The sequence below is a fragment of the Dromiciops gliroides genome, chromosome 3 (genome assembly GCF_019393635.1).
Source record: "Dromiciops gliroides isolate mDroGli1 chromosome 3, mDroGli1.pri, whole genome shotgun sequence".
NCBI lineage: Eukaryota > Metazoa > Chordata > Mammalia > Microbiotheria > Microbiotheriidae > Dromiciops > Dromiciops gliroides.
In genome coordinates this window covers 228,773,133-228,795,344 of record NC_057863.1, presented here as the reverse complement: position 1 = coordinate 228,795,344, position 22,212 = coordinate 228,773,133, and the positions used below count along the sequence as shown (strand labels likewise).

Genomic DNA, 22,212 nt, shown 5'->3' with positions numbered 1-22,212 from the left:
ACAAAGTAGGGGGGGCACTAGTAAATAACAGAGATAGAATTTGAATTCTTGTTTCTGGAGTCCAAATCCAGTCCCCTTTCCACTGCCTCTCTGGGGAATAGTGATTCTACTTCATGACAATGATGAAATCTGTTCAGTCTCCTCTTTTCCCATTAACACTACCCTAGTCGAGGCTTTCATTATCTCTCACCCAGATTACAGCCTTCTGAAAGTTCTCCTGGCTTTCAATGTCTCACCCCACCCCTCCCCCTACCAATTTACTTGACATAATGTTTCTGGGCATAATAGCCTTCCAGCAATACAGCTCTGATTACATTGAACCCTTACTTAGAATACACCATTGCCTACCAAATAAACCCCATAGTCCTTGGCATACACTTACACAGCCAATTCTGAATGACTTACCTATCCCCAAATACAAAGGAAAATGGGTCACTGAAGAAACAGAGACTGAAGTGAGAGAGTGGACACTTAGTTGAAATTCAGCCCACCCCTTTTCAGAAAAGAGGAGGGGGCTGAAAGAATTAAATGCCTTCTCTTTTGCCATTCCCCAGAAATTCAAAAATATCTCTTTCTTAAATTCATGTTTTCATTCTTTCTTTAAAAAGAAAAAAAAGCAACACCTTGTATTTCGACACTTCGGGACTTCTTTTTTTCTTGGTACCCAAAACTATACCAAGTACTCTAGCATATACAAAGAAATACCCAATCTCTGTCCTCTGGAAGCTTACACTTCAGTTAAGGAAACAAGACTGACAGGACAAGGGCAACATATAGCAATTGAAATGAGTAATATAGAAAATACCATTCTCTAATTAATAGACTAATAAATCCAGACCTAGAAACAACCTTAAAGGTGATCTGGCCAACCCCCTCATTTTATATATGAGGAAACGGATGTCAAATGGGGTTATGTCATTTGTCTAACGTCACCCAGGGAGTAAATAGTAGAGGTAAGATCTGAACACACATTCTTTGACTAGAGTCAGTATCCTCTCCATTGTACCACACTTCCACCAGAGGAAACCTGGGCTTCTGGGTTGAATTTAGGCAAAGTAGGTTTGATGAAATGGCAATATTTAAGCAGACTTTGATTCACCTTATTAAAACAATGTTTAGAGGACAAAATGTAAATTTCTCAATTATCATCATGTCAACATTATATTTTGGGGGTTCTCCAAGGCAATTTTCCAAGCCTAGGCTGGTTACCCTGTACTGCCCAGCAGGCATCCACGATAGACTCTCTCACAGCAGACTCTGATAGAGCTAAGAAGAGAACCACAATTTCCACCTGCCATCCTTTTTCCAGATGTAAACAATAGAATATGTTCCCTCTTGAAGATAAAAAGGTAGCTCACCCCATGGCTAATGGGCTCTCCTGTGAGAGGCAGGAAGTGTTCAACTTCACTTTGTGCTTGACAGTGCAGAAGAATGAGAATGAGAAGGATGGAAGTGCACAGTTGACAGTGACTTGAGTCTGCCTTTTCTTTCTCCTTTTTTATCTAATTTTTTTTTCTAGCTCTTCAACCAACATTTAAAGAAGGTATTTTTTCAGTGATGAACTTTCACTTGGAAGACTTAACTTCACAGAGGAAGTCAAAGTGGAATTTAATTGTCACCATAGCAATCCTGTGCTGGGAGAAAGACATTTCTTTCCTTATATGATCAGTGTTTTCTAGGACATCAATTCAGCTTGCTCCATTTTATTTCCTCTGCTACCTTCAGGTTGGTACATAGTAAAAGAGAGAATGTGGCATGGAGGAAAGAGTGCAGGACTTATCATAAATCATTGGAGTCACTTCAGGCTGTGTGACCCTAACAAGTCACTTTGTCTACCTGGGTCTTTTCCAGTTGAAAACTAGAGATATTTTTGCACTGACTGCTTCTCAGGGGTTGTTGTGAGGAAAGTATTTGGTAAGTCAAACATAGCTCTATGTCTGTGTGAATTTTTATATTATAGTCACAATAAGTCCCTACAGTCCCCCCCATTTAATTTGATTACTTAATAATAAACTATATTAAAAATAGCAGTTTGGAGTTATGCTATATCACACTGTCCCTTCTGTAAAATGATGAATCATTTCTCAATGATTTCTTCACAATGCTTATAATGTTCCTTTCTAATGTCCCCTGTAAACAACAAGCTATTTATTATCTCTGTGCCTTTGGTTAAGTGGTCCCCCATGTCTAGAATGTACTCCTTCCTCATTCCTCATAGAATCACTGGATGATATAGGAATTTTTCCATGACTACTCATGTATAACCTATTTTGAATTGCTTGTGTTTTCATGGGTGGGGGTGGGAATGGAGGGAGGAAGAGAAGTTGGAACACAGAGTTTTTAAAAAAAATGATGTTAAAATTTGTTTTTACATATATTTTGGAAAATAAAATTCTATTCAAAGCAAATAGAAAAAAGAATCCCTGGATGAGTTCAATTCCATTTAAGGACTCAACTGGTATTCCCTCACCCCATCATTAACACTCTCTTCTCTGTGAAATTATTTGGTATATAACCACTTCTTTTTTGTGTTTGTGCCGTACGTCCCTAGGAGAATGTGATCGCCTTTGAGAATCAAAGGAGCTATTATTTTAAAGCACTCAGCACAATGCCTGGAACATAGTACACACTTAACAAATGCTTGTTCCCCTTGAAGACTAGCTTTGTATTCGTAGGGGCTAGTACAGTGGTACCTACTTCACAGATGCTTATTGAATGGTTGAACTTGAAACCCTGCCATCACCCTTGTTGACTTCAATATTCATATTGCTGACTCTTCTATTATCCTAGCCTCTACTTGAATTCACTTTCTTAACTTTCATTATTTCCATCCTCAGTCTACATCCTAAGATCTTCCCATTAACTGAAACTACTCCACCTCCAAGACCTTGAAACAAAAGCTTAATTATCAAAGCAACCTGGTAGGATAGGTATGAATTACATGATAGTAAATGACTATAGTAATCTAGTATATGATAAACCCAAAGATCCAACATTTTGGAACATAAACTCATTATTTGACAAAAACTGCTGGGAAAAATGGAAAACAGCATGGGAGAAACTAGGTATGGACAAACAGTTCACACACCATACTAAAATAAGGTCAAAATGGGTATATGATTTACATATAAAGGGTGATACCATAAGCAAATTAAGAGAGCATGGAATAGTTTATCTGTCATATTTATGAACAGGGGAAGAATTTAGGACCAAAGAAGATACAGAGAACATAACATAATGTAAAATAGATAACTTTACTTATATAATGTTGGAAAAACTTTTGCACAAACAAAATCAATGTAATCAAAATTATAAGGAAAGCAGAAAACTGGGAAAGAATTTTTGTAAAAGTATCACTAATAAAGGACTCTTTTCTCAAATATATAACTGAGTCAAATTTATAAAAATACAAGTCATCCCCCAATTAATAATTGGTCAAAGTATATGAACAGGCAGTTTTCAGACAAAGAAATCAAAGCTATCCATGGTCATATGAAAAAATGCTCTAAATCACTATTGATCAGAGAGATACAAATTAAAACAACTCTGAGGTATCATCTCACACTTATCAGAGTTATAAATATAACAAAAGAGGAAAATGTTGAATATTGGAGGGGATGTGAGAAAACTGGGATGCTAATACATTTGTTGATGGAGTTGTGAACTTATTGAAACATTTTGGAGAATAATTTAGAACTATGCCCAAAAGACTATCAAACTTTGCATACTGTTTGATCCAGAAATACCACTGTTAGGTTTATATTCCAAAGACATTACCAAAAAGATAAAAAAGACTTATTTGTACAAAAGTATTTAGAGCAGCTCTTTTTGTGGCATCTAAGAATTGGAAATCAAAGGAATGCCCATCATTTGTGGAATGGCTAAACAAGCTGTGGTATATAATTATGATGGAATATTATTGTGATATAAGAAATGACAAGCAGGATGATTTCAGAAAGGCCTGGAAAGACTTATATGAACTGATGTATAATGAAGTGAACAGAACCAAAAGAAGGTTGTGCACAGTGACAGCAATATTGTTTGATGAAGAAATATGAATGACAACTATTCTCAGCAATGTAATGATTCAAGACAATCCCAAAAGACTAATAATGAAGCATACTATTTACCTTCAAAGAAAGATATTGACTGAACACAGACTGAAGCATGCTCTTTTTCATACATTTTTTTTCTTTTGAGTTTTCTTATAGAAAAGGACTAATATGGCAATGTTTTATATAATTACATGCATATAACCTATATCTGATGGCTTGCCACCTCAGAGAGAGCTAAGAGGACTGAGGTATGGAGGAATAGAATTTAGAACTCAAAACTTTAAATTAAAATGTTTATTAAAAAATTTTAAAAGACCTTGAACTCTGAAATTCCTACCACTTTTTACTCTTTGATCTCAATCACCTATCTTTTCTCCCCAACCATAGTGTTCCTCTTCCCAAACATGCTTTTTGCCCTCAGTGCACCCTAGTCACTTGAGCCCATGTTAAATGTCATGGTTCTTCTTCATCTAATGCCCTTGTCGTTAAAGTCTTGACTCCATGGTCAACTATGTACATTCACCCTTGATTCCCTATCCCTCCCTTTTCTTTTTGTGTACTGACAGTATTAATCCCCAAAATTTGGTCAACCCCTAACTTGCTAAAACAACAACTCATTCAGAAGCACTTCCCACTCCATCAGCAAAGTAATCAACCTTTATGGAGATCTGACCCAGCAACTGCTTCTTCAAACCCAATAGCTCCTACCCGCTCAGCAGACACAACTATTTAGGAACCCAGTAAAGAAAAGTTTGACCACCAAAATCCTTGGGACTGTCAAATGGTACAACATCAAAAATTAAATATGGCTTTATCAGTGGAAATGACACTCTAGAAAATGCATTACCACCTGCTTTGGTTATCTACCCTATGGACTATGGTATGTCTTCTTATGGAGATCAGGCGTGACCAGGAATGAGAATGGAGAAAATGGCCTCTTCTGCAGAGGTGGGGGACGATGGCTTATCAGACCATGTATTATCAGATGCAGTTGAAGTGTTGGTTAGTTCTGCTGAACTGCCTTTGTGCCCTCTCTTTCTTTCTTTTTTTTAGTGAGGCAATCAGGGTTAAGTGACTTGCCCAGGGTCACACAGCTAGTAAGTGTCAAGTGTCTGAGGCCAAATTTGAACTCAGGTCCTCCTGAATCTGGGGCCCATGCTTTATCCACTGTGCCACTTAGCCACTTAGCTGCACCAGTGTGCCCTCTCTTTCTTTCCTGTTTTTTTTCTTTTTTTATTCTTACAAGGGATGGCTCTCTGCAAAAGGGAAGTGAGAGGGATTTATTTGGAATCAAAAATGATGTAAAAACAAAAGAAGTAAGAATTTTAAAAAGAATAACAAAATAAATGGGGAAATGAAAGATATTAAATTTTTTAAAAATATTAATAGCAAAATTAAATCAAATGAAAAGGCTGGGTGTATACAATTTTATATCCTTGCTTTAAAAGCAAAATTGGTTAGGCTTCTTCCACATCCCTCTGCCAGCAGTGACAGAATTTGTGCCCAATCCTTCCAAGATCTCAATCCACCTATACTCAGCATTTCAGTCAGAGATCATAGAGTATTAGGTGTGCAGAAGAGATAGCAAGCAATTGAAGCATAATGGATTCCTTACCCCTTGCCCATTCCCCCCCCCCCAAATCCAGGGAAACTAACCCGGTGCCCAAGCTCCATTCCAACAAAAAGCCAGTAGACACACATTTTTCTTTGCCACTTTGCTTTGCAGCACCTGAACTCAGAGGTGTTTTCAAGAGGCTAAAGTATGATGCTCAAGTTCTTCAGAGAAATCTCAGGTGACTCAGAGGGGGTTTTCTTCCCTAGTGGAAAGCTATTTTTATTCTCTCTTCACTAGCAAATACCAGTAACTATCCCCAAGAAATTACCCACTGTTGGTGTTTCTCCCCCCATTATGCTGGGGTGACATCCTGAATCAGATGAAAAGATTCCTGTCGCCTTGTTTGTACATGAGAGGCTCATAAAAAGCAAAAGGAGTCAGTGAAAATAACGACTAGCAGCTATCTACCAACCAGACCCCATTAGTGCAAATCTCCCCAGCTAGCCATAAAGGTTTCGTGGATGGCTGCCATTTCGAAACAACCTACTGTATAATAAACATGCTAGGGGATGTTATTGATGGTTTTCTCCTGGGGCTCAGAGTGTTCACTGATGTATCACCTTGGATGTGACATACAAGGTTTCAGTGCATGATTTCAGGGCTTTGGAAAAAGCATCCTCATCATTTGCTTGGGCCAAAAGCGTCTCAAAGAAAGCATCCTTTTATTCTACAAGTAAGCAGGAACTAAGGGAACTAAGGAAACTAATTGCCAAGTGTGGATATGTCTCCTCAGCACCCATTAGCTGGAACAGGCTACCAGGCACCTGCAGCTCATTAAAGCTGTGGCGCCATTTAAAAAAGGAGAGAAATAAATTGTAGAAACCTTAGGGCAAATCTCATCATTGCCTTTGATTTAGTGTAAATCTGAAGGGGGAGGGAGATTAATGTTCTGGGGAAGGAAGGAATGCTTCCTCTGTTTGGAGCTTCTCAGTGCATCATGACTATATTCTCTTGGCTGAAATTTCACCTGACGGGTGTCTTTATTAACTCCCTATCATCAATGAGCTAAACCTATTTTTTGTTGTTTTTTTGTTTTTGTTTTTGTGGGGCAATGAAGGTTAAGTGTCTTGCCCAGGGTCACACAGCTCTTAAGTGTCAAGTCTCTGAGGCCATATTTGAACTCAGGTCCTCCTGAATCCAGGGCCAATGCTTTATCCACTGCCCCACCTAGCTGCCCCAAAAAACCTATTTGTTGTTGATCACAGTAGTACCACCTTGGTGCTTCATCTCTAAAGGGTGCATGGCCTGTGAATTGGGAGGGAGGGAAATTTCTTTCCCAGGACAATCCCCTAGTCAGATTCCCCTTGATAAAGCTGTGGAATGGGAGGACTCATCAAAACAACTCTGGTCCCTAGATGTGTGGGGCCACCAAAAACAAAATAGAATTTCCTAGCTGGAATACTTACTCCCTATAAGGTCTAAAACCAATCAGACAAGAGGTAGCTGTTAGTAGTCTGCTTAGTCACTTATGGTAATATCATAATTTTGAAATGATATCTTATTGGTGTTGCATTTGTTCAGTCATGTCTGACTCTTCATCAGTCCATGGACCACAACATGCCAGGCCCTTCTTTCTTCCACTATCTCCCAAAGGCTGTCCAAGTTCATGTTCATTGTTTCCATGACACTTTCTATCCATTTCATCCTCTGCCATCCCCTTTTCCTCTTGTCTTCAATCTTTCCTAACATCAAAGTCTTTTCCAATGAGTCCCATCTACTCATGGCCAAAGTATTTAAGCTTCAGCATTTAATCTTCCAGTGAATATTCTGAATTAATTTCTCTAAGTATTGACTGATTTGATTTCCTTGCTGACCAAGGGACTCTCAAGTCTTTTCCAGCCCAGCGATTCAAAATTGTTGATTCTGTAAGGCTCAGTTTTCCTTATAGTCCAACTCTCACCGCCATACATTACTAGTCACTTATGACAATATTATAATCTTGAATTGATACCTTCTTACCTTCTAGCTATTCAGGAAAAGATAACATTTTTATGAAACTTGATAAAAATAGTATTTCAAACTATACCTTCACCAGAGGTACATGGTAATTTAAAAAATTCACAAATTATGTGCAGAATGAGAGATTTTTTTAGACATAGTCAACTTTAAGAATTTATTTTCATTGATTAGGTATATTTGTTACAAGAGTAGCAAACATTTTGCTTTTTTCTTTTTCCAAGGCAGGGGGAGGTAAAAAGAAAATAAATGGTTATTAATGGGGAAATGAATTCAAAAGACAAAATTAATTTGGTATCTCGAACCACCTAATTTGTTTTAGCATCTGTTTTCAGTAGGCATTTTCCCACCCTCTACTGTGTTAACATAAAAAAATAGACCTTAGAAAAGGGTACAGAAAAGGAGTCAAATGACTGAACTGAGGGGCTGGTTTTCTATTTTTAACAGGCTTGAACCATCTTGAATCAAAGCTGGCCTGTCCCTTTAGAGGCAACTTCCTCTATGACCTTGATGATTGGCATAGAATATGGAATGCAGAAATTGCAGTTTTTCCTATAACCTTCAAGAGGAAATAAAGAGGCCATGGAGACTCTACTGTTATACTCAACTTGATTAGATAAATGAGGGAAGGATTCAGGCACACACAGTACTTCTGCCTATCCTTTCCAGTCTTTAAATCAAAAGTCTCTTTTCTGGTGATTAGAATACCAAACAGCATCCCTTTCCCTCACTTCTTTATCTAGAATACAGAGGAGAAACCAGACACTATTCTCTTCACCATCTCAGCACACTCTAACTCTACCCATTTTCTCCTCCTTTTCTTACCTTCTTTTTCTCTCTCACTCCTCATTAGTGAAGAGCTATAAGGCCTTCATGGTTAAAGGCTGGATTTGAATTCTGGTCATCCTGACTCCAAACTCACTGTTCCATTTACCTTCCTTTCCTGAAATGGAATATAGAAGCCGTCACAATCCCATATACTTTGTGTTTTCTAGTACCTTCCTAAGTACCAGTTGCTATCAGTCACCACATAAATGACTATCCTACCTCAAGGGAAAGTGGAGGAAAAATTTCACCTGGAGAGCAAAGTTCGTAGTGAAAGAACACAGGAGTGCCTTTACTTTCCATCATTTCTACATGCCCATTTTCATCTTGGTCAAGGTAAGAGATTCTTTATTTTTCATCTTCTATTACTCTTTTTGTAAATGTAGCATAACACAGTGGAAAGAGCACTGGTTCTCAAGTCAGGGGATACCCGTTCAAATCCCACCTCCAACACTTGCTATCTGTGGAATCTTGAGCAAATGATTCACAACCTTCTGAGCCAAAGCTTCCTCATCTATAAAATAAGACAGCTTAAATCAAATGACCTTTGAGGTCTCTTTCAATTCTAAATCTCTGGTCCTGTGGTTTCTATCTGGGCAACTGTAATAAAGGAATGTTTTTCTAGAAGATTTGCTGAGGACTGAAGATCTTTTCAAGATTCTAATTGAAAAAATAAAACTTTGGGGGCAGCTAGGTGGCGCAGTGGATAAAGCACCAGCCCTGGATTCAGGAGTTCCTGAGTTCAAATCCAGCCTCAGACATTTGACACTTACTGGCTGTGTGACCCTGGGCAAGTCACTTAACCCCCATTGCCCTGCAAAAAAAAAAAAAAGAAAAAAAGAAAAAAGAAAACTTTAATTCCTTAGACAGCTAATATGCAGGAGCAAGAAGAGCTCCATTAATTAGCTTATATGGCTAATAAATTCTCATCTCTTATGATATTGGCAACACTGCTACTTATTAAGTTGGAGAAGCAATAAAGGTATGAAAGAGAATGAAAGGCATGAAAGAATGCAAGGAAATTGTCTATGACATATTGTCATAGGACTATTTGCATGATGCAATCTCTAGTCCTTTACTCTGAGGGCCACAAACAATGACAAAAGAAAATTCCAAATGCCAAGTAAATCAAGGAGGGATAGGAACTAGACCTGTGATGTCACCGATATTGTCATACCCTGATGAGAAAATTCCCTCTATCAATGCAAGCTTGCACCTTCTCTGCCAAGTATATATGGAGTTGCCTAAAGCAGTGGTTGGTGTCAAACTCAAGTAGAAATGGGGGTCAATAATTTGTAGTGGATAGAGTACCTGTGGTCAGGAAGAACTGAATTTACATTCAGACTTGGACCCTTACTACCTGTGATACCCTAGGCAAGTCACTTAACCCTGTTTGCCTCAGTTTCCTTATCTTTAAAATGAGCTGGAGAAGGAAATGGCAAACCACTCTAGTATCTTTGCCAAGAAAACCCCAAATGGGGTCACAGAGAGTTGAACACAACTGAAGTGACTGAACAACAATTCACACATGCAGATCCCTGCGGACTGAACATTGACTTAGTTTTAAATTGTAATGTTATCTATGTTTTATTGTATTTTATTTATTTGTTAAATGCTTCCCAATTACATTTTAATCTGGTTTGAGCCACACTGGGGTATGTTGCAGGCTGCCTGAGTCATGCTGGCTGCTATTTGATATCTCTAGCCTAGGGAGGTGAAGTACACCTGACTAGTGTCACACAGCCAGTATATATCAAAGGTAGAACTTGAACCCAGCTCTTCTGGCCTTAAGACTCTCTGTATACTATATTGTGCTAACTCAGGAAACATTTGTTTGGTTTTTTCACTCAGATAACTTATTTTTAAAGTATAACAATTAAAATGAAAATTCCCTATTATTTTGAGCACCACCGCCATCCTAGCAATCCCCCAGATGACTTCATTGGAGAACCATGTCAGATTCTACCATTCATTTAGCAGGTCTCTGCTAGATAACCTCCAAAGGGGGTTGTTAGAGAATCTTGGCTCTCAAGCCATGAATTGGGGGATTTAGGCTGCAGTCTACCTACCCCCTGTTGCTATCAGCCTCACTGAAATAAATATACTAATCTCTATCTACCACAGAATAGGGAACCAAATGAGAAAAAAAAAACTTGTGAAAGCAAATTGGCTTGGTGTGGGAACTAAATGAGAAAATGCCTGTGAAGTCACTGTGCCAAGCACAAAGTGTTATACTAATTTAAGGAATTATCCAACAGCTTCCCCCACCACCACCCCCTTTTTTTTTTTTTTACTGGGGATTCATTTCTTTTGATTTAGTGTGCCCATTTTTAACTTGCTTTGTCTCTTTCTACCATAGTAGACTAGTAATACAAAGTGTCTCATCAAGTTCTCTGGTCAGAATATTGATATGAGAGTGAATTATGATGTTTGTCTATTCTCTCCCCTATCAATAATGAGGACAGTCATGACACTGTTAATGATAAATGTACCTATAGTTATGAGGACAGCAGAAATCACAAGGTAGGATCCATAACATTCTACTTGTTGAGTAAATAACTCTAAGAAATTACAAGCTCATTTCCTGCCTGCTTGGATAGAGGAAAAACATATTTTGAGATGCTGAGGACTCTATTATTCCTGAGAGCTATGATCATGAAGGCACAAGGATCAACACATTTTGCCAAGTTTTCATATTTAATATTCCAAAACTGGAAAGTCTAAAGATCATAACAGAGATCAAATCAAATCTCCCCCCAATTTAAAAATGAAAAAACTGAGACCCAGAGAGGAGAAATAATTTACCTAAACTCACACAAGTAGAATAGAAATGAGATTGAAAATTCAGTTCTCCTTACTGCCAAGCAGTTCTTACACTCAGTTCTACAGACATTTATGTAGCTTACATGTAGAAATCTTTATGGCGAATGAATTCTACTATTGCAGAACACAGGAAGGGGAGGGGAAAAAATGAAAAAAAAAATAAGTACTATTGCTATACCTCACATACTTTTTTGTTCTTAACTATTATAAGAACTATTCTATAGGATCTATCTCAATGGAATAACACCACTGTCCTGGAAAAAAAAGAGAGGAAACTGTCTATAGTGGTGAGAGTTGGACTATGAGGAAACTGAGCCCTGCAGAATCAACACTTTTGATTCATCAAGCTGGAGAAGACTTGAGAGTCCCTTGATCAACAAGGGAGATCAAATCAGTCAATATTTTAAAAAATTAATTCAAAATATTCACTGGAAGATTAAATGCTGAAGCTTAAATGCTTTGGCCATGAGAAGATGGGACTCATTGGAAAAGACAATGATGTTGGAAAGGTTGTCTATCAGCAGTTTGGAATTAAAAGATCTGCTCTGCTGGGTTTTAATTCCAACTCTGTAACCACTTAGCTTACGTACTATTATTAAGCAAGTCATTCAATGTCTCAGGACCTCAGAAAAATGAGGGAGTTGGACCACATGATTGCTAAAGCCTTTCCTAGATCAAACATTTGGAGAGTCTGATTTGAGTTTTAAGTTGAATGAGAAAATTAATCCAGTATATTTAGGAAATATGTATCAGCTCAAAAATCTTGCAATGAATGAGAAACTAAAGATGGGCTACCAATGAACACAGGGATAAACAGAGAGAAGAATGGGAATCTGAGAAATAGCCCATAGTGGAGTCACCAAGAGTGGGGAAGGGAGCAAGAAACCAAACTCAGGTAAGAAAAGATGTGGCCTACTCTCAGAGTTCCAGGATAGGAGGCTTTAAGATTCAAATTTTGAGTTTTCCCCCTAAGGAAAGAATTGAACTTAATCCTGTGACAAATATAATTTTCTTCCAACAAATCAACAGAAAAGTTGGGTCTGGGCAAGAGAGGTATCCAACGGTAAAGGAAAAATAGCATCAACATCTCCAGAGGAAGGATAAGAAAGGTACCTCAGGAAAAAAAATAAACCTTTATGCTTGTCAAAGTACTTTCATATGCACTATCACATTCTATTCACACAAAAATCCTGTAAGGTAGCTTGAATTTAGATTATTAAAGCTCAAGGGAGGCAACAAAACCCACAGAAGAATGTGCTGAGATCATTTTCCAGCCAAAAACAGCTTAGAAGGATCAGTGGGAGGCAGGAGTGAAGCCCAACTCCACAGTCACGCTGATACAGATCCAGTCGCAGGCAGGCCTCACCAGAGAAAGAGATGCACCTCCCCACCAAGCTTCTGAATCAGCTGCAGTGCCATTGTCGTGTGGAACTAAGCTCACAGTCTGGTGAAAGAGCTGAGTGGTTGGCAGGGGGGAGATTACAGGGGTATCTGCTTGTTCTAAGGGGTAACTTGGGTTTTTCACCCCTGTTGGGAACCAGGACATAGGCTTGAGTAGCAGTGGCCTAGGTGGGGGAGGGGTGCAAGCTCGTTGGAGCTAACAACCACAGCACACAAAGTTTTGCTGTCTGGTTAATTAGCAAGTTGGCCTGGGGTTATCTATGGACCAGGGAACAGGCCAGGTGAATGAAGAACCTGCCCCTCCTTAAATCATACCACCTGGGACCCCCTGAAGCTTGGGACATGCAACCGTAAAACAGTGCCCCACTTTAAGGAGCTAAAAAGTCAAGTTAAAGACAGATAAGATGAGCAGAGAAAGGTGAGGACCAGAGAAAGTTTCTTTAGTGACAAGGAAGATCAAGGTGCACCCTAAGAAGAGGAGAGCAAAGTCAGGGCCCCTATATCTAAAGCTTCCAAGAAAAACATGAATTGGTCTCAGGCCATAGAGGCACTCAAGAAGGACTTTGAAGATAAAGTAAGAGAGGTAGAGGAAAAAATAGAAAGAGAAATGATAGTGATGCAGGAGGGTAATGAAAAAAAAGTCAACAGCTTAAAAAGCCAAATGGCCAAGTGGAAAAGGAGGTACAAAAGCTCTCTGAAGAAAATCATTGCTTAAAAATCAGGATTGAGTAAATAGAAACTAATGACTTTATGAGAAATCAAGACACAATAAAACAAATCCAAATGAATAAAAAAAATAGAAGGCAATGTGAAATATCTCCTTGGAAAAACAGCTGACCTGGAAAATAGATCCAGGAAAGATAATTTGAAAATTATTAGGATATCTGAAAACCATGATCAAGGAAAGGGCTTAGATATCATCTTCCAGGAAATTGTCAGGGAAAATTGACTTGATATTCTAGAAGCAGAAGGTAAAATAGAAATTGAAAGAATCCACCAATCACCTCCTGAAAGAGATCCCAAAAGGAAAACTCTCAGGAAAGTTATATCCAAATTCTAGAGCTCCCAGGTCAAGGAAAAAATATTGCGAGCTGCCAAAAAGAAACAATTCAAGTACTGTGGAGCCACAGTCAGGATAGCACAAGATCTAGCAGATTTTACATTAAAGGAATGGGGGGCATGGAATATGATATTCCAGAAGGCAAAGGAACTAGGAATGCAACCACGAATCACCTATCCAGAAAAACTGATTATAATCATTCAGGGGAAAAATGGGACTTTAATGAAAAAGAGGACTTTTCAGGAATTCGTGATGAAAAGACCTGAACTGAATGAAAAATTTGACTTTCAAAAACAAGACCCTAGAAAAGCATAGAAAGATAAACAGCAAAAAGAAATTAAGAGGGATGTTAAAAGATTAAACATTATTCCCTACATGGGAAGATGATATGTCTAACTCGAGAACTTTCTCAGTATTACAGCAGATGATAGAAATAAATTCAGACAGAGGGCACAGGTGGGAATTGATTATGAAGGGATATTTGTAAAGTATTTATTTTTTGTTTATCTTTTTTGTGGGGTGGTTGGAGTTGGGTGACATGCCTGGGGTCAATCATGCATTGGGTAAGTGTCTTGTGTCTGAGGCCTTACAATCATCAAAATTGGCTCAAGGAGGGAATAACATACACACTCAATTGGGTGGAATAATCTATCTAACCCTGTAGGAAAACAGGAGGGGAATGGGGTTAAGGGGGGAAGGGTAAAAGAAGGGATGGTAGATTGGGGGAGAGGGTAGTCAGAAGCAAATCCCTTTTGAGTTAACAATAATAATTGCACAAAAAAGAAAAGGTGAAAAAACTGTACAAAAAATATTTATAGCAACTCTTTGTGGGGGCTAAGAATTGGAAATAAAAGGAATGTTCATCAATTGGGGAATGACTAAACAACCTGTTTTACATGACTGTAGTGGAACATTATTGTGCTATAAGGAATGACAAGCAGGATGATTTCAGAAAAACCTGGGAAGACTCATATGAACTGATATATAGTGAAGTGAGCAGAACTGGGAGGGCATTGTGCACAGTGACAGCAGGATTGTTCTAGGAGCAATTGTGAATGATTTAACTACTCTCAGCAATACAATGATCCAAGACAATCCCAAAAGACTAATGATGAAGCATATTATCCACCTCCAGAGAAAGAACTGATATTGACTGAACACAGACTGAAGCATGCTAATTTGCACTTTTTTTTAAGTTGAGTCTTTTTGTGTAAAATGACTAATATTGTAATGTTTTACATAATTGCACGTCTAACCTACGCTGATTGCTTGCAACCTTAGGGAAGGTAAAAATAATAAAGTGTCTGAGTAAAAAATAAAGCTCAAGGGAGAGGCTATTTGAGAGCAAACTACAGAAGAGTCTTTATAATCTGGGAGCCAGGAGGCAAGAGTAGTTACCTCCAAGTTCACAGTATGCAAATGTAGTACAGGGTTCTTAATGAGGTCTGTGAACTTTTAAAAAATGTTTCTATATTTCAATATAATTGGTTTCCTTTGAAACACTATGTATTTATTTTGCACATTTAAAAAAACATTATTCTGAGGGGGAAGCTAGGTGGCACAATGGATAGAGCACCAGTCCTGGAGTCAGGAGGACTCGAGTTCAAATCTTGCCTCAGACACTTAACATTTACTAGCTGTGTGACCCTGGGCAAGTCACTTAACCCCAATTGCCTCACCAAAAACAAAACAAAACATTATTCTGAGAAAAAGGTGCGTAGAATATACCAGATTGTCAAAGGGGTCCATGATACAAAAAAAGTTTATGAATCCTGGTCTCATGTGAGCTATTGTACAGAATCCCAGATGTGAGCAAAGTAAAAAAGGAGATGGATAGAGAGGAGCATTAATCAAGCACCTACTATGTGCCAAACACTTGTGTTAAGAGCTTCACCAAGACTCTCTCATTAGATAATAAAAGAGAAAAGTATTAGTCCAAACATCCCAGGTTCCCACACTTATTGCTTAGAAGAGGGTAAGCATGACTCAGACATGGCCATGCAAGTCAAAACAGCCAAATTGCTAACACTGAACTAACATCAGGGTCAAAGACCTAGTGGATAGAAAATAGCTAGGAGGTAAGAGGAAATAAGGAAAGAGTGAGACTTAGTCTATTACAGAAGGCGAGGCTCAAACTATAAATAAGTTTGTAATTTATAACCTTTAACTGTGTATGTTTTCCCCATAGTACTTTAAAGCAAATTCTCTCTTTAAAAAAAAATTATTATTCTGAACTTGACAAACATAAAAAAACACAAACATTTTCAAACATACAGAAGAGAAAGGGAGTTTTGTACGTGAAACCATGAATCTCTACAATATACAGCTTGCATTTTTTTTTTACGGGGCAATGGGGGTTAAGTGACTTGCCCAGGGTCACACAGCTAGTGTCAAGTGTCTGAGGCCAGATTTGAACTCAGGTCCTCCTGAATCCAGGGCCAATGTGCCACCAAGGTGCCCCTACAGCTTGCATTTTTTTAAAAGAACCTAATAAGTCCAACACAGTTTCAAAAATGTCCTGTTCATCTTTCCTCTTCTGAACCGCCTTGTGTTTTTTTTTTTCTGAGCATGTTTAATGCTATAATAATACTATTTTCTTTTTGTCTTGAGGAGAAGAGAGACATTGCTATTGCTAATCCTTCAATCTCTCCCAGATCTCTCTCCAAATTAAAAAAAATAGTTCTTGAAATAAACAAGTAGAGTCAAGCAAAACAAATCCATACATTGGCCATGTTTGAAAACAGATATGTTAAGCAATCCCTCTAGTCTCTTGGGACAAGTGGATAGAGCTGAGCCAGGAGTCAGGAAAACTTATCTTCACAAGTTCAAATCTGGCCTCAAGTACTTCGCTGTGTGACCCTGGACAAGTCACATAACCCTATTTGCCTCAGTTTCATCATTTGTAAAATAAGCTGGAGAAGAAAATGGCAAATAACTCCAGGATCTTTGCCAAGAAAACCCCAACCAGGGTCACAAAGAGTTAAACGCAACTGAACACTGACCAAACAACAACTAAGTAATTTCTTACTTGTCAGGTAGTAGGAAGAATATCAAACTAAAACACCCAAGAGGTAGTTATGCCATTTTGTCAAAACCAAGATAAAGATGGGAAGAGCAGGAAGAAGGAGAAAGAAGAGGCAGGAGGGGAGAGGAAGAAATCCTTTGTTCTTCCCTATAGGGAAGTATTAGACAATCCCAGAGAAATCAAGCAAAAAAACATGTCAGGGATGGGGGCCAGGGAATAATAGGGTATATATAGTAAGTGGGCTGTACTCCAGGCTTATTGACTCAAAAGAAGAATGTCCTAAGGACACAGAGGGTATCAGGGAGACAATGGGACTTTCTACTTCCTAGACTCTGGCCTATAGGTACAGAAATCTTTTAGTTTATCAATTTATAACTATAGTTCTGTTCTCCCCTGTCAACTAATCTGTGCTTCTAGCAACTTGACCTTTGTTTTTAAAGAGCAGAACATGCTAATTATAATAGTTCACAATAATAATATAATATAGTGCTGTGTTGTATTATATTCTTTTCCATAGTATTTTAACATTCACAAAGTACTTTGCATACATTATCTCATCTAATCTTCACAACAACTTTATCATCTCTCTTTTACAGACAAGGGAAATTAAGGCTAAAGGAGAATAAGCGATTTATCCAGAGTCATTGACCTAGTTAGTGTCAGAGGTAGGATTTGAATTCAGGTCTTCCTGAATCCAACTCCAGAAGTCCTCGATCCACAATTTGACATAGTGTGCATCGTTCATTAAGGTTTATAAAGGTACTATTTTCACAGTATTCCTTAATAATCCTTGTTCTTTTTTGCCAAGTTCATAAGGATTTAAACAACATATTGTCTTTAGTAGCTTCTCATCAAATCAATGTTGGCTAATGGTGTGTAATATGTTCTTTATGTTTCAGAGGACTTGAGGTTTATCCATTTCCAGATAAAGACAAGGGCACAGAGTTTGGGTTGCTGCAATCCTCTTCATGCCTATCATACTCCTTCCTCTCCATGAAGAGACTATGCTGGGTCACACAGCATTTTCCCTCTTTGGGGAAAAAAGACTGGCTAGCCATCAGAATTACCACTATCCATTGGCATTTCTTACCCAAAACTGAGAAATTTTCTATTGTCAAAAGATAAATAACAATGAACCTACTATTAAAAAAAACAGCTAAGAAAAGTGACCTAGCAAAATAAGAGAAACTCATTCCTTAGGAAACTTAGGGCAGTGCTGCCAACCTGAAGCTAGCACATCTCACCTCTCAGAATATATTCCCAAACTAATTCTCCAGTTCAAAGGCCACAGAGTCATTCCTTCACCCCCAAATTACAATTTAAAGAGTGTCAAAGCAATGCCATGCTGCTCAATCCAGGATACTCTGCCAGAAACAAGATTCTATAATAAAAAAATCTCTATTTTTTCTCTCTTGGACTGCCATCTTTTCCCTTCACCCCAGGGTATCCTGAGACTTGAGTAAAGAAACTATTCTTCTGAAGAAGCCAACCTTCTCAACACAGCACAAAAACCTCATCTTTCACTTTCATAAATTTCAAAACGCAAAAAAAGACTTGGATCAATGAAACTGTACAGACCTGTATATACCCCCAAGGCCCCAAGTTTTGTAGTAGCAATTGGAGGCAACAAAATATTGCTCTAAGACATCTATAATAACAGCAGGTGTTAATAAATCATAGATCAAGAGTTGGAAGCTGGAGGGGACTTGAGGTCATCTAGTCCAATCCCATCAGTTTACAGATAGATTAATTGACTTGCTCAGAGTCATACAACTAGTATCTGAGAGACTTGATTTGAATCCAGGTCATCTGATTAAATCCAACTGTAAGTCTTCCTTTGTGCCCCCCCTTGGTATTTAACTGAGTCTGGGGAAGGAAATTCTTCCAACTGGGGCCCAGACAAGCCAAGATGAGGGGATGCCTCCAAAAACCCTATGGGGGTTATAGAACTGATTTGCATCTTTTTTAAAGGTAAGAGGGATCCAACCTAAATTCTATCAACCCAGTGGGAAGTTGTTGTTTTCAATTAACATTGGGCAAGTATAGGAGGTCAAGGGTGCCATGCAGGAAAGACACTGCATGTATGATTCATAGGAATAAGGCCATTTTCATTTGCTATTTAGAAAAAAATCCTCAAATATACTCAAAATTCCATTTTAATCAGTGCAATGGAAATGGGTTTTTTTTTAATATGAGAACATCAAACAAAAATATTCTCTTAACAGGATTTGTGTCAAACTTTGCTACTAAGTCTAATTTCTTTTATATATCTCTTTATTTTGTTTTCATACACTATTTCTAAAAGAAGGAACGCAACTCAAGTGCCATAGGGCTTTGTTATTTGCAGGAGCTGACATTAGAATCAACAGCTTAATTGCACTACCCACCACTAATATGCCTCTTGTTGGGGAACAGTGGGAGACTCCTGTGGTCTATTTACAGCTCTGTCAGTGACTCACCAGCATATTTGTGAGTCATATGTCACCTAACTTTATAGTACCTTCATTTATCCTTCTGTAGCTACAGCATTGTGAAAAGACAGTCTAAGTCTCTATGCTTGAAGCTACATGACATAGACCCTGAAGTTGTTTAAATTCACTTATGTCATTATTCTTTCTTTTTAACCAGACTTGTGATTTCATCAATATGGAGGAGTTCAAGCCTTCAAAGTAGGTATATTATGATGCCCATTTTTGGTTGTTCAGTAGGTTGTTGTTTTTTTCAATCGTGTCTGACTATTTGGGGTTTTCTTGACCAAGATACTAAAGTGGTTTACCATCTCATTCACCAGCTCATTTTACAGATGAGGAAACTGAGACAAACAGAGTTAAGTGACATACCCAGGTTCACAAGGCTAGTAAGCATCTGAAGCTAGATTTGAACTCAGGTCTTCCTGATTCCAAGCCTAGCACTCTATCCACTATGTCACTAGCTGCCTGTTCATTTCTAGTTCCTAAACTTCTCTTATTTACTCATATTCTAATCTGTATTTTAGTATATGTCCCATCAACCCTAATAATGGGAACTCCCTACACCAAGGCAGACTGCAACCCATCTCTGTCTTAGTTACGTAAATGATAGTATATCATTTAAGTTAGCAGTTATGTGACTTGCCCAGGGTCACAGGCTACTAAGTGCCCAAGGCAGGAGCTGAACCCAGGTTTTCCCAATTCCCAAACCAAATGTTCTATTCATTATGCCACCCATCTAATCAATTGGATGCATGAACAAATGGAGTGAGCAACCACATGGTTGCCCACTCAACCAAGTACTTGTTGGAAATCCCATGTTAAGTAGCCATTCTAAGTATTAGTTCACTTCCATTTCCTAAGCATTCATTTACCACACCTACCTGTCTACACCCACATACCCTCAGTTGGGGAAGGAATAGTGGCATTCTAAGCTCCTTTACAAAACAAAAACCCAGGTATTCTCAGTCACATTAAAGTTGTCTTAGGGTCATCAAAGCAAAGAAGGAAGGAAGGAAATAATGGTTAATATTTCAAGTGAAAAATGTTACACTCCACTCTAATTCTCAAGTGTTGAAATTAGAGAAGACACAAAAATCACTCCCCACAGGGATTTATTCTTTCATGTACTATTCATTAATCATCTTCTATGTACATGACACTGGGCTAAGCAGAGTGAAGAATACAAAGATGAATAAAACATTGTCCCTGCCCTCAAGTAAACTCATAGCCTAGGACAGGTGTTTTAATTTATTTTGTTGCATGGACCCCTCTGGCAGTCTGGTGATGTCTATTGTGCTGTCTCAAAATAATCTTGTTGTGATTTTTACATTTAATTTTAATTTTATTTTTTCTCAATTACATGTAAACAACAATTTTTAACATTTTAAAAAATCTTGAGTTCCAAATTCTCTCTCTCCTCCCCTCTCCTTACTTTAGAAAAAATTTTTAAAATTACAGTTGAACAAAATGCTAAATTTCAGTTAGAAGTTAGTGAATATAAAGATATAATTTTCTTTCCATCCCAGTTTGTGGATCATCTGAAGTTTAACCCTCAATTTCCTTAGGGGTCTGTGGACCCCCAAGTTAAGAAACCATGATGTAGGAAAAGGGAATCCCAGTATATAAATAGCTATTATATAAGACAGAATGGGGTGTGAGAAGTTCTGTAAAGTAAAGACATTTGAGATAAGAGAATTTTCCCCTCTGTCTGGGGTGCTCAGGAAAGGCCCTCACCTTTTCAAATGAGTAGGACTTCAATAGGTAGTGGTCGAGAGGGTGGCATCCCAGACAGAGAGAACAGCACAGTGAAGTTAGAGAAGCAGGTAAAGTGTTTAAGTCACCAGGTTTGGGCTTCACCTGAACTAGAAAATGTTAAAAAAAAAAAAAAGATACAAATGCTGAGTTCATATCTTCATTCAACAAATTCAATAACCTTCTTTAGGTAGCAATGTATGAGGCACTTATGCAGTCTAAAATCAGAATATCTGTAACAGGACTAGGTATGTAGTAAATGACCTGTACTTCCTTATTGACAGATTAGATGGTGAGGGGAGCCCTTGAACATTTTCCAGTTTAGCTGGGAAGATGAGACATACATTCTTGTATAGACAAATAGAAATCAAAGACAAGTACATGACAACACTGAGTAAATAACTATATATAAAATGTAGATTGGAAACATACAAGAATGAAGTCATCATTTTCAACTGGTGTAAGTCAAATACTTTTTTTTGGATGGAGGTGATGAGTCTTGTGTCAGGTCTTGAGGAGAGCAGGTCAAAGCCCAGTCCCAACTGAGACCATTTAAGGAACAGATGGGGCCTGGACTGCAAGGGGAAATGATGATAACAAATGACATGTATAGAGCCTATTAAGGTTTATTAAGGCTTTTGCTATACTACCTCATCTGAGCCTCACAATAACCCTGCGAAGTAGCTACTCCAGACATTATTTTCCCCATTTAACAAATGAGGAAACAGAGGCCCCAGAAGATTAAAGGATTTGCCCACTGCCAAAGAGGTAGCATCAGAGGTCACCCATGTCTCTCCTGGTTGACATTTAATTAATTTAAATGTGCATGTTTACATTAAAAATTCATTTTCTAGGAGCAGCTAGGTGGCGCAGTGGATAAAGCACCGGCCCTGGATTCAGGAGGACCTGAGTTCAAATCCGACCTCAGACACTTAACACTTAGTAGCTGTGTGACCCTGGGCAAGTCATTTAACCCCCATTGCCTCACCAAAAAATAAAATAAAATAAATAAAAATAAATTTTAAAAATGCATTTTCTACATGTGATCTTTCCACAGTCAGGTCAACACTTATTTATTAAGCATCTGCTCTATGTCAGGCACTGTGCTAAGTGCCTGAGATACAAAGAAGGGCAAAAGATAGCACACCTTCAAGGAGCTCATAGTCTACTGGGGGAGGCAACATGAAAACAAATTCTGTAGAAATAAGATATCTGCTGGATAAATTAGG

General features: G+C 38.2%; 1 long non-coding RNA gene across 1 annotated transcript; it reads left to right on the top strand.

The window, feature by feature from the left end:
* Positions 1–8,625: 8,625 nt before the first annotated feature.
* Positions 8,626–21,895, top strand: LOC122745848. The gene is made up of 3 exons (XR_006355495.1): positions 8,626–8,787; positions 19,389–19,429; positions 21,838–21,895. It is a non-coding gene; the product is annotated as an uncharacterized LOC122745848 (long non-coding RNA).
* Positions 21,896–22,212: the final 317 nt, after the last annotated feature.